Below are 27,926 nucleotides of genomic sequence, written 5' to 3' on the forward strand. Positions count from 1 at the left end.
GGAGAAATGAAAAGAAAGATAAGAATCTAGCCTTTGCTTCAAAAAGTGTTGCTGATGATTCACAAAATGAATCTGAAAGTGAAGAAAGTTTATCTGAGTCTATGGCTATGCTAGGGAGACAGTTCAACAAGTTAATGAAGAAGATGGACCAGAGGCCTAAGTCAAATGGTCGTTTCAACAACAACAAACAGTCCAACTTTCATAAGAAGACAAATGAAGATGAAAGAGGAGTAAGATGCCATGAATGTGAAGGTTTTGGCCATATCAGAACATAATGTCCAACTTTTCTAAGAAAACAAAAGAAAAGTCTTGTAGTTTCATGGTCTGATACAGATTCAGAGGAGGAGGAATCAGCTAAGTTTGTTAATGCTTTAACTGGAGTGTGTGTATCTGACTCAGAATCATGTGATGATGAGATAACTTATGAAGAACTAACTGCTACTTACAAAGATCTCCATAGTAGAAGCATAGAGGTTTGCAAAGCATTGGAAAAACAAAAGAAAATTAATGGGAAACTGCAAGCTGAAAGAAATGACTTACTCACAAACATTGATAAGCTCAACAGTAAGGTTGAAGATCAGAGTAGTCAAATCCATCAATTGCTAATGGAGAAATCAAATCTTCTAGGTAAAATTGCTGAACAAGGTGAAGAAGTGACCAAGTTAAATGCTGACTTAGATCAAGTCAAAAAGGTAGCTAAAATGATGACCAAAGGGACTGATGCCTTTGAAGAAATGATACAAAGACAAAACTATGGGAAACCTAAACCCATTGGTTTTGAACATGAAAGAGTAAAGCAGAAGATGAAGTTCAACAGTGCCACCATACATACTCCCATCAATAGCACGTTTGTGTCAGGAGGATTGTCGCAACATCCTATGGGACATCCTATGCCAAGGTTCTATAACTGGACATGTCATCACTGTGGAAGGAAAGGACATATTAGGCCTTTCTGCTATAGGCTGCACGAATACCCAAGAAGAGTTCATCAAGAATTCCATACTCCTGCCTTTTCTAATGTTGCAACAAGAAAGGAATGGAGAGAAAAGAAGAAGATCACAAGTCTAATAGCTCATACATCCTTGAGAGCTTCCTCAAGAGAAACCTGGTATTTTGATAGTGGCTGTTCTAGACATATGACAGGAGTTGAAGATTATCTTGAAAATCTGAAGTCATATGCTACTAGTTTTGTGACCTTTGGAGATGAAGCAAAAGCAGAGATTAAGGGAATTGGTAAGCTTACAAACAATGGTTTACCAAAGCTAGATAATGTGTTGCTTGTAGAAGGTCTCAAAGCAAATCTAATCAGCATAAGTCAACTCTGTGATCAAGGCATGAAGGTTAACTTCACAAAAAATGAATGTCTAGTCACAAACGATCTAGGAGAGCTGTTGATGAAAGGAATAAGGTCTAGAGATAACTGTTATCTTTGGATTCCTAAAGAAGAAGACAATTTGTCCACATGTTTAATTAGCAAAGAAGATGAGGTAAAGTTGTGGCACCAAAAACTTGGCCACCTGCACCTCAAAGGCATGAAAAGGGCAATAGCTAAAGAGGCAATCAGAGGTCTTCCTAAGCTCAAAATTGAGGAAGGAAGTATATGTGGAGAATGCCAAATAGGGAAGCAGACAAAGATGTCGCATCCAAAGTTGCAACATCTTACCACAACAAGGGTGTTAGAATTGCTGCATATAGACCTTATGGGGCCAATGCAAGTGGAGAGCCTTGGAGGAAAAAGGTACGCATTTGTCATGGTAGATGACTTTTCAAGGTACACATGGATTGAATTTCTGAAAGACAAATCTAAAAGTTTTGATGCATTCAAAGAACTTTGCCTTCAACTCCAAAGAGAAAAGAACTCTGTTATTGTGAGAATACAGAGTGATCATGGCAAAGAATTTGAAAATGCAAACTTCCTTGAATTTTGCATCTCTAAAGGAATCAAGCATGAATTCTCAGCTCCAATCACACCCCAACAAAATGGTGTGGTTGAAAGGAAGAACAGAAAAATTCAAGAGTCAGCCAGAGTAATGTTGCATGCAAAACATCTTCCATATCAATTTTGGGCTGAAGCTATGCATACTGCCTGTTACATTCACAATCGTGTCACTCTCAGAACTGGAACCTCCACTACACTATATGAACTGTGAAAAGGCAGAAAACCAACTGTGAAACACTTCCATGTGTTTGGAAGCAAATGCTATATTCTATCTGACAGAGAACACAGAAGAAAAATGGATCCTAAAAGTGAAGAAGGGTTATTTCTTGGATACTCAACAAACAGCAGGGCCTATAGAGTTTACAACATGAGAACCAAGGTAATTGTAGAATCTATCAATGTTGTGATAGATGACTTAACATCTGCAAGAACATCAGACAATGAAGAAGATGTTGCAACAACTTTGCCAACATCTGATGAAGCTGTAGCAGAGGAAGAATCAGATTCAGATGATGAATCAAATGTTCCTACGCCTGGTCCTGTTAGCAAAGTTCCTTCAATAAGAATACAGAAGAACCATCCCAAGGATCTCATCATTGGAAATTCTAATCAGGGAATTGCCACAAGAAGGTCAAATGAGGCTGTTACAAATTCATGTTTTGTCTCCAAAATTGAGCCTAAGAATGTAAAAGAAGCTCTTACATATGAATTTTGGATAGAAGCCATGCAAGAGGAACTAACTCAATTCAGAAGAAGTGATGTGTGGGATCTTGTTCCTAGACCTAATTGTGTTAATGTCATTGGCACAAAATGGGTGTTCAAGAACAAATCCGGTGAAAATGGTGTGGTTACAAGGAACAAGGCAAGACTAGTGGCTCAAGGGTATACTCAGGTGGAAGGACTTGACTTTGATGAAACATTTGCTCCAGTAGCAAGATTGGAATCTATTAGGCTACTTCTTGGTATAGCATGCATCTTTAAATTTAAGCTATATCAAATGAATGTCAAGAGTGCCTTTCTTAATGGGTACTTACATGAAGAAGTTTATGTAGAGCAGCCAAAAGGATTTGTAGATCCAGCCAACCCTGATCATGTGTACAAGCTAAAGAAAGCTCTATATGGGCTAAAACAAGCTCCTAGGGCATGGTATGAAAGACTGACAAATTTTCTTGTTAGTCAAGGGTACAGAAAAGGAGGTCATGACAAAACTTTGTTTGTTAAAGAAAAGGAAGAGAAGCTGATAATTGCCCAAATTTATGTTGATGACATAGTATTTGGAGGAATGTCTGAAAAGATGGCGCAACATTTTGTCCAACAAATGCAGTCAGAGTTTGAAATGAGTTTGGTAGGTGAATTAACCTATTTCCTTGGTCTGCAAGTCAAACAGATGGAAGACACCATATTTGTTTCTCAAAGCAAGTATGCAAAGAATATGGTCAAGAAGTTTGGAATGGACACTGCAGCACACAAAAGAACTTCAGCTGCTACTCATTTGAAGTTAACCAAAGATGAGAAAGGCATTGATGTTGATCAAAGCCTATACAGAAGCATGATTGGCAGTCTCTTGTATCTCACAGCAAGTAGACCTGACATCACCTTTGCTGTTGGTGTATGTGCAAGATATCAGGCCAAACCAAAGATGAGTCACCTTGTGCAAGTCAAAAGAATTCTGAAGTATATTAATGGCACCAGTGACTATGGAATTCTGTACTCACAAACAAAGAACTCTACCTTAGCAGGGTATTGTGATGCTGATTGGGCTGGAAGTGCTGATGATAGAAAAAGCACCTCAGGAGGTTGCTTCTTTTTGGGTGACAATTTAATCTCATGGTTCAACAAGAAGTAGAATTGTGTGTCTCTATCTACTGCAGAGGTTGAATACATAGCTGCAGGTAGCAGTTGTTCCCAGCTAATGTGGATGAAACAGATGCTGAAAGAATATAATGTCGACCAAGATGTCATGACATTATATTGTGACAACTTGAGTGCAATCAATATATCAAAGAATCCAGTTCAACACTCAAGAACCAAACATATAGACATCAGGCATCATTTCATTAGAGACCTTGTGGAAGAAAATTGCGTGGAACTTAAGCATATTGGTACAAGTGAACAGTTAGCTGATATTTTTACAAAGGTGCTTGATGCAAATCAGTTTGAATTTTTAAAGGGCAAATTAGGAATTTGCCTGCATGAAGAAGCATAGCAGTTACTGCAGTTATGGCGTGCAAAAGGAAACCGCTCTCTCTCCAATCCATCAATGCACGCTAATTTAGGGAAATCATTACACACTTCTCTTAAATATGTCTTCACACGCAATCAATGCACTTTCTTCCAAATTCTAACTTTTGATCGTGAACCCTATGTTGGGAAATCGTTTCATAAAACACTTTTATAAACGCAGCGGAATTTTAAAATTAAGATTTCCCATCAATGGATTCTTGCGAATGAGCATGATCAGGTCTAGAATATTACCTTTGAAGAACAAATCTGTGGCCGCCTTTATCGATCACAAGCACCGCACTTGCAGCACCTCCACTTAGTCCACACGAACAGGAACCTTCGATCTCACAGTGCTAGCTGTTCTTGGATGAAGGCTGAGGGAATTTTGTGCGGTTTAGGGTTTAGAGAAATTCAGAATTTTTCTAAACTCAGTTAGGGTTTCAAAAGTGTAACTTCTGAACTTCATAAGGCTCTATTTATAGAGTTTCTTATGAGGTCTTTAGTTTACACGAAATTGGGCTTCTCAAGCCCAATAACCGTTTTTCACTAACTGCACCCCCACAATAAGTCTTACTTATTTTTCCCTTCTTAACTGTCCTTATGTGTGTGACCCTGTAGGTTCTTATGACGTTGGCAATAATATTAATCGTAGTATTATAAACAGTGAGCGGTATCTAGCAACACATCACTGTTACCCAAGTCATAGGAATGTCACGTGATCTGACTAACCTTTCCGTGATAAATATCTTGTGCACAATTACCCTTTTGTCCTCATGTCTATATTGAACACAAGGCATAGTATGTCATCCTTGTCTAGTTCAATATTGGGCCCATAGACATATCTCCCGTTATGTAGGAGGGACAAATTCCATCTAGGTCACTCATGTCCCTCAGCATGATTCGTGGGATACCCATCAATCATCTTTATAATTATCCAGTTACGGATAACGTTTGAATGACAACAAGGTATTACACTCCTGCATCTAGGGTACATAGTGGTTTCAGGTCGAAGGGTGGAATACACCTTTTATCACTATGAGAAAACTTATGACATTTCATAACACTCTATGTAGTATTCTCATGGTGGGTCAATCCGATATAAAGTTACCCTTAACATTTATATCTATGTGTAGACTTGATAACTCATTATCCATGATCAGTGAGATATGATCATCAGTCTACCAACATAATAGTCTTTATGCTTTATCGTTATCCCATTTCACAATAAAACTTGACTATGGATATGTTTAAGAATAGTGTTCTTATATTTAATGGAATCTCACGATTAAGTCATACTTAACGTTCCATAAGTGAACTGACTATTCTAGGGACTTTATCATTTTATCATATATAAAATAAATAAAGAAAAGCCTTTTATTTGATAAGTAAATTATTCAATACATCTATTATTCAATTATAAGTAATTGGCCTCTAGGGTTTACACCAACACCCTATTCTTCTACTTCTCACTACAACTCTCATCTGTTCATCTTCTCAAACCTCAAAAACCATCATCCAAATATGTCTGAATCATCACAAACTACAAAGTCTGCTCGTTCTACTCGATTAATGGCAAAGATCGAATCTTCTCAGATCATCAAGGACGCCGTTCCTGTTACAACCATACATCCCAGCAATCTCAAGCCTGTAACTGCTGCCGAGAAGAAGGGAAAGATGAAAACTGCTGAGAAAAAGAAGGAAACTATCAAAGTAAGTGATACTATCTCTCCCTCTGTTAATAAATCTGAGAAAGGGACCTCTAAAAGGAAAAGAAGGGATTATAAGTCTAGGATCCCTCTTTCTATGTCTGATTTGGTGTTTGAGTCCAATGTCAACACATCTGAGAAAACATCTTAAACCAACGAAGGAGAACCTCAGAACCCTAAACCTGCGTCTGAAGTTGTTGAAACAACCGCTGATAACCCTAGTTCTGTGAATTTGGGATCTGATGCTGAAAAGAAGGATCTTAATCCTAAATCTGTTGAAACTGAAATGGAGGACACCCCTACAGAAGTTGAAACAGAAATTGCTGATAAATCACCAATAATTGTTGAGATGGTGACTGAAAAATCAACCCATGTTGTTACTGAAGAGGTTGTCATGCCAGATGTTGAGACATCCTTGAATGAGCATGAAGAGGTTGAAACTGCTGACAAGGAAACTATGAAGGAAGTTGCTGCTGAAAAAGATGTTGAGACAACTGTCACAGCATCTGAGTCTTCTGATGAAGAAACTGGAACTGCTCAAGAGGATACCTCTGATGATGAAGAGGATACTCAGTCTGAAGAGAGCAACCAGTCTATGCCCACAAATGAAAAGGAGAAGGAAGCTGAGAAGGCTGTGGAAGCTGAGAAGGAGAAAGTAGAAACTGTTGTTGATGTTGACACTTATGAAACCACCAAACCTGCAGAAAGATCAACTGGTGGTATAACTAAAAGGCTGAGGAGCTGTACAGGCAAGGCTGTGCCCACTGCAAGCAAGACTCCTGCACCAAGAGTGAAAACAAAAGGTGTTGGACCAGTCAAAGGTTGGAGTAAAGTTTTCTCTCCTCCCAGCAAGAAGAAGGAGACCCTGAAAAGGAAGAAGGAGTCATCTAGTGACTCAGATTATGATGCTGCTGAAGATGTTGCTAACATCTCATCTCCCACCCCTAAAACAAAGGCTACTGCAAAGAAGATTCCTCAAGGTATTGAAGAAGCTCCCTGTGACAACATCTCCTTTCATCGTGCTGCCTTTATACTGAGATGAGATTACATCTACCAGAGGAGATTAACTGTGGAGAGGGAATTGACCAGAGATGCTCTGAAATGTCAAGACATCCTGGACTACATCAAGGAAGCTGGTCTACTGAAGACAGTCTGTGACTTCAGTCCCTGCTATGAGATGCTGATGAAAGAGTTTCTTGTGAACATTCCTGAAGAATGTGATAACCCACTGAGCAAGGACTACCACAAAGTTTTTGTCAGAGGTAAATGTATCAATTTTTCTCCTGTTGTCATCAATAATTACTTAGGAAGATCTGTAGAACCTAAGGCTGAATTAGAGGTTGCAAATGATGTTGTAAGTGCTGAAATAACTGCTGGTAAGGTTAAGGTCTGGCCCAAGAAAAAGCTGATACCCACTAGTAAGCTGAATGTGAAGTATGTCATCCTCAATAGGATATGATCTACTAATTGGGTACTGTTGGTGTAAGCCCTAGAGGCCAATTATTTATAATTGCATGATACTTGTATTGGATAATTTACTTATTAAATAAAGGTTTTTCTTTATTATGTTTATGTGTTAAATAATAATAGAGTCCCTAGAATAGTAAGTTCATTGAATGGAACGTTAAGTGTGACTTAATCGTGAGAGTCCATTACACATAAGAACACTATTCTTAAAACATCCGTAGTCGAGCTTTAATGTGAATTGGGATAACATCAAAACATAGAGACTATTATGTTGGTAGACTGATGATCACATCTCACGGATCATAGATAAAGAGTTATCAAGTCTTCACATAGATATAAATATTAAGAGTAATATTTATATCGGATTGACCCACCATGAGAATACTACATAGTATGTTATGAAATGTCATAGGATATTCTCATAGTGATAAGTGGTGTATTCCACCCTTCGACCTGAAACCACTATGTTCCCTAGATGTAGGAGTGTAGTACTTTGTCGCCATTCAAAGTTATCCGTAACAGGATGACTATAAAGTTGGTTGATGGGTATTCCACGAATCATGCTAAGGGACATGCGTGACCTAGATGGAATTTACCCCTCCTACATAACAGGAGATATGTCTATGGGCCCAATATTGAACTTAACAAGGGTGACGTACTATGCCTTGTGTTCAATATAGACATAAGGGTAAAAGGGTAATTATACACATGAGTTTTATCACGGAAAGGTTTGTCAGATCACGTGACATGTGCTAGAAGTTGTGCTCCCATATGTCACAACATCTTTGATGACATATGACATATGTTATGATTGATCATATTTTGCTCTGATGCCACGCTAAGATAGACATGTTAAAACATCTTTGCTAAACATGTTTTATTTTGCTCGAGGCTATTTGATGATAACTCCGCTGCTGCTGCCTCTAATGCATATATTTTTCACCATTGTGAATTTTATTTGAGATGCTCTAACATCCTTCTTTTGTGTGATCATGGTGACTTGAAGGGTTGCGCTTTTTTTATCTCTCAAAGGTGATTAACTGGCCTGAAATTGTTTTAGCCAAAAATTGCCAAAGAGGGAGATTGTTGGATATTTGAATTGGCTTAATTTTGCTAAAACAAATATGCTAACAAAATGTTGGAAAACATGTTACAACATCCTATTTGCTAAAGGAAATCTCGCGCATTTAATATGAGCATCCGCTATATATGGAAATCCACTTAAGAGCACGCTTATTGAAGATTTGATCTGATCAGGTGTTTTAAGGATAAGTCAGACTTAATGGAATAGCTGTATGACTTATCTTATCTTCTAAAGTCCTTTAAACACTTATGGAAAGTTTTGATATATCCTTGATGAAGATTAAAAATGTATCAGATCACCCTTTATGGCTCTCAAGGAGCGTCCTAGCATTTGTGAAGCAAGAGGAGCGTGCTATTATGCTATATATATGAAGACCAAGTTCAAGACTAAGCATCTCATTGAAAAATATTAGAAACACATATTGAGTCTTTGTTGAGTCTTTGTTTGTATTTGTTAATTGTGATTCTTACTTATGGATTCTATAACACGAGTTAAGAACTGAGTTTATTATTGTAAGGTTACTCCTAAGCTTTGAAGTACGGAGTTTACCGTGTGTGATTCACTTGAAGCTTTTAAGCAAAAGTGAAGTAGTGTCTTGGTAAGTTGTTGCCACATCATTCCCAACATTGTATAAACAACACAGGTTGTGTTGTGTGAGTGAAAGTGAGATGGGATCTCATGTCTAGGAGTTCCTAGGCAGAAGTTGCATGAGTAGTGTCAGGGTTATAAGACGTAAACCAGGGGTTTGCTGGAGGTCTTAGTGTAAGGCGTAAATCCTAGGGTTTGCTGGAGGTCTTAGTAACTAGAACTATTAGTGGATTTCCTTCCTGGATTGGTATCCCCCAGAGTAGGCAGTTGGCTGAACTGGGTTAACAATTACTTGTGTGATTTACTTTCTGTCAGTGTCTTTATTTATTTACATGTTATGTAAGATGTGCCAACAATCCATTCAACAATATTCATAAAGCTGTTGTTGGGACATCTTTGACAACATCATTCTAGTGATACCAGAATTTCAGTAAGGATGAGTTATACCTCAATATTCGTGACATGGTATCAGAGCCTATCGGGTCTATCGTTGGGCTTCCGACATCGTTCACGCTACAGGCCTATTGGGTCGGGCTGGAGCATAAGGGTGTGTGTTAGCGGCCAACACTTGGTGGGATTTAGTCCCACATCGGATAGATATGACTCTTGAGAAGAGTTCATAAAGAGGAGGCAATCCCCACCTTACAAGTCGGTTTTGTAAGGATGAGTTAGGCCTCAATATTCGTGACAGGGGCATGTGTTGCAGCTGTAAGCTGATGAAGACTGTGTGGGGTGCTAACCGTTCTCAGTGCAGGAGCGATGAGGGATACTGTAATCCAAGACTCCTCTCAAGGATCGCCACCATTCCATCCTTTCAGCCCTTGTGGGTTTTTACGCTCCTGTAGATATCCTTGAGAATTGTGACTGTTTAACAAGTTATACAACAAATATATAGTTTAGTGAGAGAGCTGGGAAAGGCTATACATGCTCAATCAAAGTGTGACCAATAACAACATTAATTCAATTTGATTTGATTTTATTTGAGGTTACGTTCATGCAACCCCAAGCAACCCTCTGTTTCCGCTTTTTATCCTTCATGTCAGTCTGGAATAGCTCTCGCATTTCCTCTGTCCTGGAAGAGGAAGGTTTTCTCAAAGGATTAGATTTATTAGAAAGAAGACCTTCTTCTGACATCAGTTTTTGTATGAAAATGTATAAAAGATAATAGTTTGATCAGTATTCTTACCTAGAAATAAATAATTCAGAAACTGAAAAAGAAAAAACAACTTATTTATACTTCTATTTATGCTACATTATTAAACAGCCACAATTATATTTATGTCTTCGCCAGAAATAAGTAGCACATAGTAATAGCAACAAAAAAAAAACGAAAATAACAAAAACTGATCCACCAATGAAAATTTGTTCAAAACAAGTACTTGATTCCAAAGTTTGAAACTTTGGTAGATAAAGGAGTAAAAGATTGTTTTTATTTTTGGGAAATAAGTTTGATGCTTTTTTAGTTGAGTTGAAGATATGAAGAAGAGTGAGAGTGGTGGATATGTGAGGGCATATCAAATAGATCCGAAAATTTTAGATGAACAATTACAAAGACATCTTAGTAGAGCATGCACTATGGAGATGAAGGATAAGGAGAAAGAAGAACACTTAAAGAACAACATACCATAATAGTCTCATTGTCAACTTTTGACAAAGACATGGCGCTTTAACATTTATTAGCTAACAGAGGATGCAACTCCAAAACAAATTTGATTTCAGCTGGTCAGACAAAAACAGTTTCCTTTTTACCAATTTTCTCCGTCATACATGAAAATGGAAACAAAGAATAGGTGTTAGATATTCAAGTAATTTGTTGAAGCACAATGTTGAGCAGTTAGATAAGATTAGTACCTACCTATCAATTAGCATCATCAACAAAGTTCAAACATTGGAACCAAATAGAAAATCAAACACTATTGTGTAAAACAGAATATCATATATCCAACAGCAGCAGAGAAAGATAACAATAACAAATAAACACATATGAGAAACAAAAACATTCATCTTGTTTCAAAAATATAAAATAAATTGAAATTTAATTGTCAATCAAATATACTTCTACGCTAGTTCCGTATCCCATGAATAATGTATTGACCATTAAGCGAAAAACTGTAGTAGACAAATAAACTACTAGTTTTTATTTGCATGCTAACATCATATTTTCAATTGAAATGGTAATTTAAATTAGAAGTCAAAACAATATACCTCTTTGAACACTAATATGCAGAGGGAACATATAAAAGATGATATGGTGAAATTATTATAATTATTAAAAATGTAAATATAATAGATGATAGCGCGCACACATATATATAACAAAAGAAAAAATGTAAATATAATAGATGATAGCGCGCACACATATATATAACAAAAGAATTATCATACACAAAGTATATTTCTCATACATCATTCTTGAAGAGTATTTTGATCTTTTTCTCTAAGTGGAAATGTGTATTCATGACTCGTGACAAAGGACCATATTAATTGACCAAATCATAAAACAAACAAAAAAAAATGGTGCTCTAATTTTATAAGGACCATATTGATAGACCAAAGAACCCAATTACAATTAGCCAAAGTTTTATAAAGTGGGGTGTAGTAATTAGAAACAAGAAACTCTATAAAAAACAAATACATAAAACAACTACCAAAGACGGTTTCAACTAGGTAAAGTGAACTACATGTTACACACAACCATCTAGTTGATAAAAATTCACAAAACAATTTTAGTATAATAATTGCTTTTAGGCTTAATTAATAAAATGGTCCCTTAAAGACATTTTTGGTTTCATATTGGTCCCTTAAAGAAAAAAAGGTCCAAATAGGTCCCTTAAAGAAAAAAAAGTCCGAATAGGTCCCTTAAAGACATCTCTGTTAATCAGTTTGGTCCCTAAAAAGAGGTCTAAATAGGACCAAACTGATTAACGGATATGTCTTTAAGGGACCTATTCGGACCTTTTTTTCTTTAAGGGACCTATTTAGACCTTTTTTTCTTTAAGGGACCAATATGAAATCAAAAATGTCTTTAAGGGACCATTTTATTAATTAAGCCTTGCTTTTAAAACCAGTTCTCATCATTCAAAAGAAATCACCAACAACAACAAAGACAAAATCATTGTGTTAAATAAACAGCATAAAATCATCAATAAATTAGAATCCACTCGTGAAACTGAAGCTACTAATTTCTCACTATATAATAAACAACCAAAAGATTAACCTAAAACAATAAATCCTAATAATAAAAGGAAAGAAATTAGAATTGAAAGAAGAATAGCTACGAGTTGAAATCGAAAACCCATATGAGAAACATTGAAAACAATTGAAAAGAAAATAGAATCCAAAAAAACCCAAGAAGTTGGAAGAAGATGCCTACATATTATGAGAGGGAATCATCTAAGTCGGTCACACGAAACGAATCATGTCGATCTTGTCGAATACCTTATGAAAGGGAATCATCAGGGAATCATCAAGTTAGTTCAGGCAATGAAGGCGATGTGGTGGCAAGGGCAAGAACAAAGTCAAAATCATTGTGATAAATAAACTACACAAAATCATTCATAAATTAGAATCTACTCGTGAAATTGAAGCTACAGTCACTGCTCTTAGAAATTGTGTTCTAAAGCCTGAAAATCAAGTCATGGTAAAAGTGAAGTTAGATAAATTCTGTGATATCTTGCAGTTAGGAACTAGGATTTGACAACCTATGAAGGAAAAAATTCAGAACAAAAAATCCACCTTGGATTAGATCAACTTGATTAGAAGAGCAGTTGTTTATATCTAGCTTGCAGCTATGCTAGATTGTCAGTACCCTTGAGGATTTGATATATATAATCAACACGAGCCTATCACATATAATCAACACGATTAAAAGCAATTGTGACAAGGATTCAAGACAATAAGTTTTAACAAGGATCCAAACCAAGATTGAGAAAATAAAATGGTTTGCCATTAACAAGAAATGCAATAATGCAGGTCCATATATGAAAGAAGATAAATCTAAAATCACACACTCACTAGAAGGTCATGTGACTAGTCTGTATGTTACCCTTGTCAATGACTGGACCATGGCAGTAGTAAGTTGCAGCCAACAAACATAATAAAAAAATTGATCAGGATTTGATCATTCCTATTGTTGGATATTTTCAAGGTTTATCGTTTCATTCGTTTGGTGGAAATTATTATTTAATCAATCTTGAAAGTGTTACTAACCTGAGATGCTTCTTTGCATGCTCTTGTATTAATTGTTACAAAGTTGCAGATTCTTAGGCGTACAAAAAGGTCATTTCTACAAATTATAATCTCTTTGTTATTACATATTCATGAACAAATGAAAAGTCAATAGAAGTTAGATGAAAATAGTACATCACTAGTTGTTTTGAAAATTTTACCTTGATCTGTTCCAAACTCCGTTGTATGCTTTTGGAAGTTTGAATGTTCCAAGGCTTATCAACACCTTGAATTAACACACCCTGTTATACATGGAAATTAAACAACACGGGCATACAACAAGTTTTAATTAAACCAAAACCTTAACCAAAAGAGAGAATCTATTACTATTATATTAAAATCGATTACCACTAAAGTTACTAATTTATCCTTAATGCTTTTAACCACATTGCAAGTTTTATATTCTTCATTGTAATTACACAAAAAAAAATATTGAAAGAATATAAGATAAATATAAAAAAAATATAGAAAGAATATAAGATAAATACAACAAAACGTGCTTAAAAATAGGAATAAAACATATTATAGATAGGAACAAAATAGGACAATATATTTATGCTTAAAATACGAATAAAAAACGATAGAAAAAATAAGATGAATACGCATAAAAATAGGAATATAGAAATAGAATCATAAACAATATTTTTTCATTAAAAAAAATAAACGTAAACAATATTTCTTATAAAAAAAATTACCACCAAATTTACTACTAATTTTTTATAATAATATAATAAAGTTATTATAAAAAATATATAATAATAATATAGTTTTTTTAGCAATATAATAATAAAGTTACTATAAAAAATATAATAAAGTTAATTATTATCGAATTTACTAAATTACGCTAAATATTCCTAATCAAATTTCTAATTTTTGTATAAAAAAATATACACGGGACCATTATTTGTGATTGATAATTTATTCATTTAATAAGTTTTAGTAATATTATATAAAAAACTGTTTTACAAGAAATAACACAACACAATAGTTTCATTTATATTTTAACAATATTATATAATAAACTTTTAAATATTTTATTCTAAATAAATTTTTACCGTAATATAATGACAAACTTAAATATCAAATAAAATTTGCACGGGTCTTTTAACTAGTTAAAAATTAAAAAGTGAACACCGACACGATAAAAATGTTATAATTTATTTAATTATTATAGTATTCACATCTGTATTGGTATAATTCAAAAAATCAATGTGAAATTGTTTCTACTCCCTTAATCTTCTTTAACTTTCAATCCTACTAGCACACTATATGAGATGCAAGACAATCATCTCGTTAACCTATTATCTTACATTTTATTCTTTTCTCAAGAAGCATTGCAAATTCATCCAATAAACTAGTAAGTAAACCATGACATATTCTACAATTCCAATAAAAGCTTACAATGCAACCACATACTCACCTAGACCTTTGTATCAAAAGCTTGCCACTAGAGACTGTCAAAATTAATGCGTTTAATTCCAGTTGCAGCTCTCTACGTCAACCACTGCATATTATAGAAGAAAGGCAAAGTTAACTCATTTAATTTCATATAGATTTTTAGAGAGTCTGAGAGAACATTGAAGGGTAAACAACACGACTTTGATAAAGACTTGTTGTATATCTCATTTATTCAGAGCTAACACCAAAAACATCAATTACTAATTTATATTGGGCAACAAAACAATCTAACCTGCCATGAGTCATATGTCGCATTTACAAAGAAGATTGGTGTGGTGATTTGTGATACAACATATTGAGGGAAAAATCACTGCAACATAGTTCAGAAGTCGGAAGTATTAGTAACACCAAAAATGAAATCGCAATGATAAGAAAATAGAACTATAGTTCACAAACTTACCAGCCTTGGACTGAGCCTTGAAGTACATGATCTAGGCAAATTCTTTGTAGAGCCCTATTAGAAAGAAAAGAAAATGAAAATCAGACAATAATATTTAATATTTTAGATAGAAAGTTTCATTCAAATGAAAAGGTAGAAAAGATGTGTGGCAGTTTTTTGTGTGTAGAACTGCTAGTGTTATAATATTGCAAATGATTAGAGTTAAGAAGGTTACATGTGTTGTAACAAATTGACTGAAGAATTGTTCAATGTGTTGTGTTCCAGAAAGCAACGATATATTTATTGTCAAGCTGCCACATCAAATAAAGCAACTAAAAAACAGCAGAAAATTAGAACAAGTATAGTCCATATGAATTGTTACATAGTCTCATGCTTGCTTACCATATGGTTAAAGCCACTACAAAAGTCTTTGCAATATGTAGATTTTCAGTCATCATTGTGAGTAGTTTGTCATACAAAACCTCCAAGATGTAAGAGATCCAGCCACACAACAACTCCAGTAGTACCATCACTTTGAAGCATAATAGCATATATTGAATACCTGGAATGGCTGAAACCCATAAAAAACAAGGATACTAATGAATTTCTCTCTATGTTTTTCACCCACTGCAAGTGACTTGTTAACTTGTTGTACAAGCTATTCAAACAAGCTTGCATAAATAAATTTGGCAATTGTATCTCTTGTTTCAATTGCCTGAGAATAGAATGTGAAAAAGATAGATAGATAGATAGATAGATGAGAATAGATAGATAGATAGATAGATAGATAGATAGATAGATAGATAGATAGATAGATAGATAGATAGATAGATAGATAGATAGATAGATAGATAGATAGATAGATAGATAGATAGATAGATAGATAGATAGATAGATAGATAGATAGATAGATAGATAGATAGATAGATAGATAGATAGATAGATAGATAGATAGATAGATAGATAGATAGATAGATAGATAGATAGATAGATAGATAGATAGATAGATAGATAGATAGATAGATAGATAGATAGATAGATAGATAGATAGATAGATAGATAGATAGATAGATAGATAGATAGATAGATAGATAGATAGATAGATAGATAGATAGATAGATAGATAGATAGATAGATAGATAGATAGATAGATAGATAGATAGATAGATAGATAGATAGATAGATAGATAGATAGATAGATAGATAGATAGATAGATAGATAGATAGATAGATAGATAGATAGATAGATAGATAGATAGATAGATAGATAGATAGATAGATAGATAGATAGATAGATAGATAGATAGATAGATAGATAGATAGATAGATAGATAGATAGATAGATAGATAGATAGATAGATAGATAGATAGATAGATAGATAGATAGATAGATAGATAGATAGATAGATAGATAGATAGATAGATAGATAGATAGATAGATAGATAGATAGATAGATAGATAGATAGATAGATAGATAGATAGATAGATAGATAAACATACTGAATATAGAGCATTTAGAGCCACAAAAAATTGAACGGACATGTTTGAGTAATAAACAAAACTGCAATAATGTCAAACTTTATGGCTATATAATGCCGTTATTAATTCCTGGGAACTGCAACCCATCAGCATGTGAGCTCTGGTCACAGCTGCAAAAAGAACGAGATAAATTTACTCTAAGTTCTGTGTAAAATTCCAAGTATATCCTCTTAAATTAATATGTTAGCCACAGTTCAATATAACTGGTTCAAAATCATCTCCCACACAATTCAAAAATATTTTTTGTTCCGTATACGTTTAAAATATAGTAGAAGTAGATCAAACATTGTAAACCATAGACAACATAATATGCAAAACAACTTGAGTTAGTGAGCAGATTTTGGGTTCTCAATTTGAGAACAGAGGCATATACAATAAAGTGAAAGTTTACTGAAAAGAAATATTGACATCACAAAAATTATATGAGACATGCATTGCAACCCTACCACAGTGTTATGAAACTTGTGATTGATAAAAAAAACCACTTTTATGGTAAAAATGAAAACAAAGTAAAGTTAGAAGAATGAAATGCAATAGAAATTATGTCAATTTTCCACACTGAAAATGGAAAAAAAATAACAATATAATGGGAACGCGATGAATCTCACCGTTAAATGTAGTATCTCAGATCACCTTTTTCAAATCACAAGTCACCCTCCTCTCTCTCAATCCCTCTCTTCCCCTCAAAATTCCTTCAAATTGAAGTCTCATCTTTCTCAATTTTCAGCAACCGAATTTTCAGCCTAGAGGTTAATATGTTACGTGGGATGTTGTTTTGAGTGGAGGGGTATGGAAGTATTTCAATTTACATAAAAGGGTAAAGTAGGAAAAACAAAGCAGCATCTCCTAGATGGGGACAGACAAAAATAAAACCCAAAACACAGGGAAACTACAACTATGAACATCATAGTTACTATAGGCACATAAATACAAGGGAGAGTTATGGAAGTGAATTAAATGATAAACCATATTTTTTTACACTTGAAAAGAAAGAAAATATCACAAATTTATTAACTGATATGTTCTGCTTTCTATTTAGAAGAAGATATTAAGTAAAAAATATTTTGACATTTTTTTAGCACCAAGAAAATGAAAAGGATTATATCATTATTTGTTAAGTTTCCCTATAGAAAGTCTCATTCCACAACTCCACATTAATCACAGAACAGAAACAAAAGACATTTTTATGAGTTGATCAAGAACGAAATTAATATTTCTATTGGTACCTAAAAAGATCAGATAAGAGTTTCAAAAATGAGATAGATTTTTCAATTGATACCTTGCTTTTGAATGACTTCTTCGCCTTCTTTCATGTTCCAGAACCTCTCTGTTTCGGCTTTTTATCTTTCACGTCAGTCTGGAATAGCTCCCGCATTTCCTCTAGCCAGGAAGAGTAAGGCTTTCGCAAAGGATTAGATTTATTAGATTTCTTTTGAGGCTTCTTCACAATCTTACTAGAGTCTAGTGCCCTCTTGGTGGCCTTAACTGCTTTAGCACGTTGGTAAGCAAGATCGGCAAGTGTCAATCCAGCCTTTTCATTCTTTTAAATAGGCTCAAAGTGGGCAACTAAGGATGATTTCAAAACAATAAAAGAAATACCTACAAATGCCCCAACAATTTTTTCACATGATGCAAATCAATTTTCTCTTTGACATGGTCACAAGACAAGTTCTAGAATGTAATCCCATTATAAAGGCTCAAATCTCACATTTAGAAGTTAGTTCACAAAAAGATAGTCAACATAGCACATTATCAACATTGAACAAGTCTGTCAAATAAATTTTCAAGGGTCCCTTCGAAGACATAATCTCTATTTTTAAGAAAAACTTAATTAAAACAAGCCAGAAAATTCAATCACTGAGGCGAACGACATACCCCACACTAGTTCAGAGCATGGTCTTCAATGTAAAATATTCAACCAGGCACAAAAGTAAATAAGTGAGAGTAAAAGTGACTTCCCTGAGAAAGCTTTCAATCACTGAGGCGAACGACATATCTCACTTGGAGCAACCCTTCCTCGTAATGTTTTGCATGTTGTCCCTTAACTATGAAAGTGGTGCCACCTTCTTTAGAAGCTTCAAGTGCTCCATCAAGAAAGACTTGACTAACAGTATAAGGTCAAAGCCATCTTGAGCACAACTTTCTGGGAAAAAGACGTTGAATTTCCTAAAAACGAAATCAAACATGCCAACATAATAATAAAATTATAATGATAAACTAAAATATAAAACAATGGACACGGGCTGCCACCCGCGAAACGCTTATTATTTAACGTTGTGGGCCTGACGAAAGCCAAATAATCAATCAAGGGGATCTCCAAGGGCAAAGCGTTTTTAGATGCAAAATCTTAGTAATGGAGCTATATTATATTTGAGAAAAGGAGTGTGTAATAAATGTAAAGTATTTTATTTATATTAATAAGAAAACAGAGCAGCATCTCCTAGGTAGTATAATATATATATATATATATATATATATATATATATATATATATATATATATATATCCTCATTCTCCTGCACAGTAGAAACAGTCAAGGTGATAAGGATGCGATAAATCAATAACAAAAACTTGTACGAATGCCTAAGAAATTGAAACAAAAAAAAAAAAAGTTAAATGCAATTACAATCTAATTACCTGAAAGTCATAAGAAACTTTTTATGTTTCAAGGTTACATTCTAAGTTTAAAAACATAGGTGAAACTGAGAATGGTCAATGAGAATTGAAAGAGATAGAGTATATGAAGCAAAGCAGTTAAAGTTGAGAAAGGGAAATAGAAAGGAAAAATATTTGAGAACTAATTTGCATATTCACCAAAAAAAAAATGATAAACTAAATAGAGATTGGAATATAAAAAGGAAAACTATATATGTGTTGTGTGAAAAGTAAGAAAAACAAAATATGTAAGTTGAAAAACAAAGGAAAAAATATACATACAGAATTGTGAAAAATACCTAGAGCAAGTCGACATGCCATCATTCCCACCGTACTGTTTGCAGTATAACTAGTACGTTCTACCAAAATATCATCGGCGACCTTCTTTTCATCAGTCCCATAAATATTTTTCCAGATCCCACCCCCCTTCTTTAGGACTTTCTCTAAACCGAATGCTTTTTGCATCTGCCAGCAAAATCACAAGAAATCAATTTCAAAATGGAAAAAAAAAAAATAGACATATCCGAGGATAAGACAAATGATGGAAATCTGAATTATGTCAAGACATATTATATTGATGTCTCCATGCAGGCTAGAATTGCTTCTATGGCTAGATCAATGGCTTATGACAACTAAAACCCACTGGCAACTTCATTCATGTCGTATGACAACTAAATGTTGGTTTTCCAATGCTTATCAAGATCTCCTAAAGCAAGAAGAAGATCATAATAAAACCTTCCCAAAAGATCAATTCAGCAAGTGTCGGGATATAATAGAGTAGATACTCTCCAGAAAGATTATTGTTTATTGGCTAGTGTGAAAATTGTAACTTTATAATACTTAAACCTTATGTATATCAGTCCTGATTGAATTACAACATGAAACCAGAATAGGGGGCCACAACTTAAAAAATATATCGTATGTCTAAGAACATTTCAATATTATGTTGGAGTACCAATCGCTAAATGGCCACCGAAAAAATTTCTTCAATTGTGCCATTTGCTTCCAAAAAAAGTAACAATAATTCCTAAAGTAATTAATTTCCTAGATTTATAAGCATTCACAAAGATTGAGAAACATTCTCTTCAAAAGATCTCAAATCACTCTGCCAAAAGACATTTTCAGTTACCCTGGAAAAAAACTGTCTCAAGCTCCTCTAATATTTGTTTCACATATTTACTATCAAAGAAAAAGAAACACATTCAAAAGCAAACAGACCAAAACTTTTTTCAGTTCATGTCAGAGAGTAAAGATAAACTAAACTTCTTATTTTAAGATTGAAGTGGAAAATATATTATGCAATTATCTATTGTAAGCCTAAATACACCGCAAAAACTTTAAAAATTGATGAAATACATTAAAAAAATTATATGAAGCATTGATACATGGATACCTTGGCAAACATTGAATGTTTAATCACTTTATATTTGGCGTAGTCGTGATAGATAAGGGGAGATTCTATGAAATATGACAGAGTGTGTAAAATAATTAAGAGATACATATCTTATCGCTAGAGGCCGTTCAGGATGTCCCAAGATGTGAATTGTTGATATAGTCTCAAAAATCGCCTGCCCCAATCCCTGGAAGGAAACATTGTTTTGATGAGTCTTCAATCTGTTTTGATGACTCTTCAATCTAAATGCTATTCTACTTTCTCACATCAATCTGTTTTGAAAAAATAATAAACACCACAATTTCTTAATGAATAAATAATAAATTTTATTAGGCTTTAATGCACTTTTGATCCATCTTTTTTGAAAAATCTGAACTTTTAATCCTCCTATTTTGAAAAACCTGAACTTTTGATCCCCTATTTTAAAAGCCAACTTTTTGACTCCCTATTTTGAAAAACTTTAACTTTTGATCCTCTATTTTAGATTTTTCTGAATTTTAGTCTCCGAACTCAATTTGGTCAATTTTTTGCTGATGTGTCAAGCTCATTAATGACGTGGCAGTGTCCATGTTGACAAAACATTTTCATGTCTTTAATTTTTTTACACCAAATTTTTGTTAAAGTATTAAAAAAATAAAAAATTTAATTAATTAATAATAATTGAAAAAACAGTAAAATTAACCTCTATACATATATATAATTAAAAATCCTTACCAAAAAATATATAGTATATAATTAAAAATCATTAAATTACCCAAAAGAAATTAACGATTAAGAACAAAGTCAATGAACGATTGAGAGGGAGCGAACAAAGACGAAGGATGTTAACACGAGCGTGATGATTTGTGTTTCTGAATTCTTAGGGTTCCATGATTTTCCTTTTCTGACTTCTTTGAGGAATTTACTGATTTTCAGTTATATTAATATAATGTAAAGAAGTTTATTTTAGTTATTATTATATAATGTAAAGAGGTTTATTTTAAAATATTTGATTTTTAAAAAAGATTAATGACATGGAAATGTTTTGTCCACATTGAAACTGCCACATCATTAATGAGCTTGACACATCCACAAAATTTTGACCAAATTGAGTTGGGGATTAAAATTCAAAAAAATAAAAAATAAGGGGATAAAAAAGTTGGCTTTTAAAATAGGGGATCAAAAGTTCAGGTTTTTCAAAATAGGGGATCAAAAAGTTTGCTTTTAAAATAGGGGGATCAAAAGTTCAGGTTTTTCAAAATAGGGGGATCAAAAAGTTACTTTTAAAATAGGGGGATCAAAAGTGCATTAAAGCCATTTTATTATGAATATCATTACTATGTTTATGTGTCTGACTTTTTATTAATCAGTTAATTATTGAGAAAAAAAAAAGAAATTAATTTGTATTGTAGAAGACAATAGAAAGCAAAGTGTATACCAAAAATTATAGAAAGCAATGAAAAGAAATCAACACCGAACCGATCTGCAATAGCGCCTGCAACCCCAACAGCTCCCACCGCATCACTCGTCTGCGCCGCTCCGACACGGCTAGTAGCAGTGACCTCGATTTTTCCACGCCACGCCACAATAGCGGCCGCTTTTAACAACAGAGTTCGCAACTATGCAATATGAATCTGTTCGCAACTAACAACAGAGTTCGCTTTTAACCTCGATTTTAAGTTTTGCTTTTAGTTTTACTCTAAAAATTGGTTGTATTCAAGGGTTGTCTGACAGCATATACATACATTTGACTTAAAGTTGAAAATTTAGTATTGCCTAGCTACTAACTCATGTTTAAAATAGTGCTAACTTATCTTTTTGTATACAAACCGCATAAGTGAGAATTTCAAGGAGTATACATACCTGAGGAGAGAGTCCAAGGAGTATATCTTCAAGCTACTAATTTCAATTCAAAGTCTAACACTTATTCAATTCCTAAACACTCGAGCCTAAAAGTTACAGCGCCAAAGACAAGAAAAGAAAAATAGTTGACTACGAAGTGCAGACTCAGAACAGCCACCGAACTAAATGAAAATGAAAAATGCTTGTAGTATACATTACCCAAACACTTAATTCAGATACAGGAAAATTTATTTAGTTTGAACTGAAAAGTATAAAATAGTTTAATAAGTATAGGACAAGGCAAATAAGTATGGTTAGGCTATTCAGAATTCGACCACTGTCAGCTCTATCCCTTAAAACACATTAAATACATGGCATAGCTGAGTTGAGGTGCAAGTAGATTAGCTGAGTTGACGTTCAAATAGATCTAAGGGTTACATCCCTACAAAAAAATTAACTAACAAGATGTAGCCAACAAAGGACTAGCCGTTGTCTCTTTCAGCCAAAACTTATTTCCCCTAAGTTTTAACGTTTTTCAAAGTAGGCTATACTTGACCAAAAAAAAAAAAAAAACCAGTTCACACACCTCAAAGAAAGAACAATAAACATGATTCCAATTCAAAAAACATGGCTTACCAAAAAACGGAGCAGTAGCTGCCAAAATGGCCAGAGTTGAAGCCTTGCTAGCTAAGAAAGCTGCACGTAACGAAACTGTGCTTATTAGGAATGAATGAATGAATGATAGCTCAAATATAAATGTTGTGGATATGCATTGTTCACTTGCTTCATATCCATGGAAACAAGGACTTCTAGATAAACAAGTGATCAAATTCATTCTCACTGTGATCTTATTCCCCCATAAAAATTCATCAGCCTCAATTTCTTCCGCCCTATGATCTTACCCACTGATACTATTCTGTCTCCATCTTAAGCCAGGTGTGTAATGGTTGAACTCTAGCACCACTGTGTCTGCAACATTCAACATATTTATCATCATATAAACTATAATTAAATCTTAAGAAAACCATTTCAGGGATTGGATATAAATATAACAAGGCTCGTACGATAATTCTTTAAATTTTCATCTTAGCATCCTATGTAAATTTTTTATAAAACTACACCAAAGGTCCTTTCATTTAATTTAAAGTTTCAAACAGGAAAGTGTCCACTGTGTTGGCGGAAAAGATGACATACAATAATAATGTTCTAGGCAATTATATTCTCCCCTATAAAGTAATAATAGTGGTCAATCTAGAATAGCAAGTAGTCCACATTTAGACATATTCTCCAGAATATAATAATAATAGCGGTCAATCTCAAATCAGCATACGATAATAATGTTTATTCTATCATCAAAATTCCTAGGCAATTACTTTATTAACTCACCACTACTATGCCAGCGGCTAGAATTTTCATTTGATTCCAAGTGACCAACACCAGATCACCAACCTGCCATAACGGTAGAAATTCATTTCAGGTTAATAAAATCATACTAATATGAAGTCTACAAAGTCTCTTTTACTGATCAAGGTATTGGAGAATGGAGATTAAAATTTAGAAGTGTACAAAACCAGAAGCAGAAGCATTTAAACGTGCAAAACCAGAACGTATAATTATGCAAAAATGCAATGTGCACAACCAGATACCAGAACTAAATGAATTTAAATGTGCAGAACCATAACGCAATTATGCATAAACAAGAACTCAATGAAGAACATTACTCATGCAACCAACACAACTTCATTAGAACAAAACCTTGAAGCTAAAAGGATGTTGACAGTGATAATGAGGATTGTACCTTTCAGCATGCAAATCTTTCTTTCAATTCTTAAATGTGGTTCTGCACTTCAGGGAGCACAAAAGCTAGTCAATCTAAATAGAAAAAGACAGAATTAGAAAGTATCGAACTTACAAACTCTATTTTGGGAATCTACTATATTGAAATTTGCATATACACTAAAAAATCCAAATGTGAAAATTTGAGTGAGGATATAAACGAACCAATACCAATCAATACAATAAGAGTGAAAAAAGAAATGACTTCGAGGAGGCTGAACATGCAGTATTTCTTCCTTACGTAAACACCTGAAAACATAACCATATTGTTTTTAAAGAAAAGATATATATAATCTTATCTGTTCTAAGTGGAAAGAAATAACACCAATTCTCAAAACTCGAAAATAGCAAGTATTATTCAAAGATACCCACTCTAGCTTATAAATTATGTTCAAAGTCAGAGTATTACAGCCCTATATCGATATAGAAAAAAACACACCATTTTAGTGGGCTTTTTAAGCCATTTAGCGGGGGTTTACAACCTGCGCGGATGGTTTTGCGGGAGTTTTGAAATCTGCCGCTTATTAGAATCCCATAGTATATCTGCAGGGGATTTCAAATCCAATAAAACTCGTTGAAAAAAAATCCAATCCATCCATTATGGTATTTTAATGGATGGATATTCATCCGATCCATCTACTAATTTTTTTTATTTTTTAATAGCATATTAATTTATTAATTAAATAGATTATTTCATATTTTAAAAACAAATTTTGTCATTTTTTAATGAAATGGTGTAAAAAGTAAAACAACCCAAAGACTAAGCCCAAACATTATTTAGGTAAGCCCAAATCTTTTTTCCCCCTATTTTTATTTATTTAATAATAGAATTTAATAAATAATAATTTAAGGTGGTGGTGGCAGCCGATCAACGGCCAGGTCAACGGCGGACCTCTGGCGCAGGCACGGCAGGCCACAGCGGCGGTGCAGATTTTCAGGCAATCCACGGCGGCGGGCGGCAGAGCTCCGGCGGCCAACCACCACCTTCCACCTCTCTTTTTTATTTTAATTTAATAATAAATATAATACATCAATTATTATTTTGTTTTAAAATTTAAAAAATCTGTTTTTTGTTTTTTTTATAATAAAAAATTCTGATTTTTTTTAATAATTAAAATCAGTATTTTATTTTAAACAAATAAATTAGTTTTAAAATTTAATCCTTTTTTAAATAATAAAAAAATTAAAATAAACCAATCCATTGGATTTTAAAATTAAGGTGGATGGATTCAATCCAATCCATTAACTAAATGGATGGATTTGATCCGATCTATTAACTAATTTTTTTACTTATGGATGGATTGGATGGATAATGGATAAATGGATTTTTTTGACACCCGTAGGGATTTGGATAACCGCTGGTATCCTGTTCCAACTGCGGCGGTTGGGGTCGCGGAAGTTTCAAACCCCTGCAATTGATAAATTTGTGTAAAATATTACAAAACCAGATTTGCGGTGGAAATGGTTAAATTTGTGTAAAAAAATATATATCACAACCAAAACATTGATTACAAATATAATCTCAATGACATAAAAATTAAACACTTACCAAATGATGAAGGAAAATTGAATCATTATATGGTGGTGTGTCTTCTAAGTATCATAATAAATAAAAGTATATATAACATGTACGATTTTTAACTTAAATCAAACATACCAACATAAGCAAAGAATGGTCCTGTCAAAAAAAAAAAAAAACATAAGCAAAGAATGGCAGCAACAATTGCAGGTGGGATAGATGCGAAAACTGTTCCAAATTTTCCTAAATCGTGAAGGAGATGTTAGTAATTACTGAATCAAATTACAAACTTATCGTGTTTAACTGACTCACCAAAAAATGAAGAGAAAATCATGAATCCAGCAGACATCTGCACAACTCTTCTACTGCGGTAATGGTGTTGCACTTGCTTACCTATATACAAAAATTAAAGCTCCACTAGACTGTGATCCAAAAACACAGAATATACAATTTAAGAAAATCATTTTCACAATAAAGAATAACAATTAATCAGAAACCAAATCCCATTCCAATTTTAAAAAGAGAAAATCAATGAACGGATATAATTCAATCTCATTCGCTAAAGTATAAAGACACTAGGTGGATGCAACTTGAAGGAACTCTGTCTGGGATACTAATACTAGAATATAAGCTCCGGCAGACCAATCTCTATACACTTAGCAACCTACACCCACACAAGCATCAATGTTGAAATTTTAGTTGATCAATGTTGAAATTCTAGTTGATCAATGTTGAACATGACCAGTGTAAGTGTAAATACGAGTAAAAGGCTTACCCCTGGAAAACCAATGGAACTCGTGTCACCATCCAATCACAGATACGGTAAAGCTTTAGTTCCACTCTTTACCACAGTCACTGTAAACAAAAACCAATTTCCAATAATCATCTGAAATTCAAAAGGTTATCAAAATTTTCATCTTTATTACCTTTGCAATAAGTAAATTTGAGCAGGAGTTAACAAGAGTTAAAGGCTGCTAAGAGTTACCAGGTTTGCCAATTGTCTGACACCAAATATTATTAACTTGAAAACCAATCACAAACTCAATCCTGATTCAAAATTAAACTGAACTATTAATCTATATAAAATGTGAACATTATTTAACATCTTCCAAGCAAAATCATGTTAACACAACATTATAATAACTCACCGTTCTCATGGCATGACCGAAACTTCTTTGAGAAACAACTGTTCAAATAAGGTTTGTGTAACAAAATATCTTTGTTAATAGGGGGATGACTCAGGTGAGAACACTTTGTTATTGTGAGAAATGAAAACAACTGTTCAAAGATAAGAAGTTTCTCACAATAACTTCTTTGAGAAGCAACTCGGAGACCCTCATTCCTGTTAACAAAGATAAGGTTTGTGTAACAAAATATTTTTTCAAAATACTTTTTAAAAAAAAAAAAGCAATGACAAGGAAATTATGTTTTCTAAACGCTATGTAACTATGAAATAAAAGCTAATTGAGAAAACTCAGCAATAGCAGCTTCACCTAAATATGTACCAGCGTCACATTTTCTAATCTACAATGCCACAAATGAGATGGCACTCATCAACATCCCCCCGAGTTATAGCGGCATTTACATCACAGAAACCATAATACAAACAAATTAACAACCTCAATGGCTTCCAGTGAACACCACAGGAAGGATATAATAAAAATGATTTCCACGAAGAAAAAAAAAAATTAGGTTAATGTATGCGCTGCACTGTTAAAGGTCAATGAATCTTCTGAGATTCTAGAATTTATAATAATTCTCAGTTAGCACTTCCCAGTAGAACTATAACTGACTACCCAACAGTTTTTTGACTACTCTAACAATTATAGCACATGCAAAAATATCACAGCAGAAAAGATACAGCAAAAACATGCAATACACTATCAAATACACACACAAAGATAGATACCCTCAAATTTCAAATATACAATTCATATTTGACATTAGGTAGCATCTAAAGCACACTTCAGTTCTATAATTTTTTATGCAACATTCTATAAAATATGCAGGAAAGCAGTAATGCTTGACTACCATACATACTAAGCTACTATCACACAGATGCCCATATAAAATGCAATATAATATTGTCAG

General features: G+C 33.7%; 1 long non-coding RNA gene across 1 annotated transcript; it reads right to left on the reverse strand.

The window, feature by feature from the left end:
- Positions 1–12,067: 12,067 nt before the first annotated feature.
- On the reverse strand, positions 12,068–24,523 carry LOC123888573. Its single transcript, XR_006802204.1, has 18 exons — positions 24,488–24,523; positions 24,279–24,352; positions 23,867–23,929; positions 23,322–23,449; positions 22,077–23,176; positions 20,660–20,846; positions 19,566–19,731; positions 17,891–18,777; positions 16,573–16,721; positions 15,474–15,642; positions 15,307–15,403; positions 15,093–15,146; positions 14,925–15,002; positions 14,655–14,738; positions 13,396–13,476; positions 13,217–13,292; positions 12,743–12,849; positions 12,068–12,630 (listed from the first exon to the last, which is right to left on the reverse strand). It is a non-coding gene; the product is annotated as an uncharacterized LOC123888573 (long non-coding RNA).
- Between the last annotated feature and the right edge of the window lie 3,403 nt (positions 24,524–27,926).

The sequence above is a fragment of the Trifolium pratense genome, linkage group LG6 (genome assembly GCF_020283565.1).
Source record: "Trifolium pratense cultivar HEN17-A07 linkage group LG6, ARS_RC_1.1, whole genome shotgun sequence".
In the NCBI taxonomy this organism is placed as follows: Eukaryota; Viridiplantae; Streptophyta; class Magnoliopsida; order Fabales; family Fabaceae; genus Trifolium; species Trifolium pratense.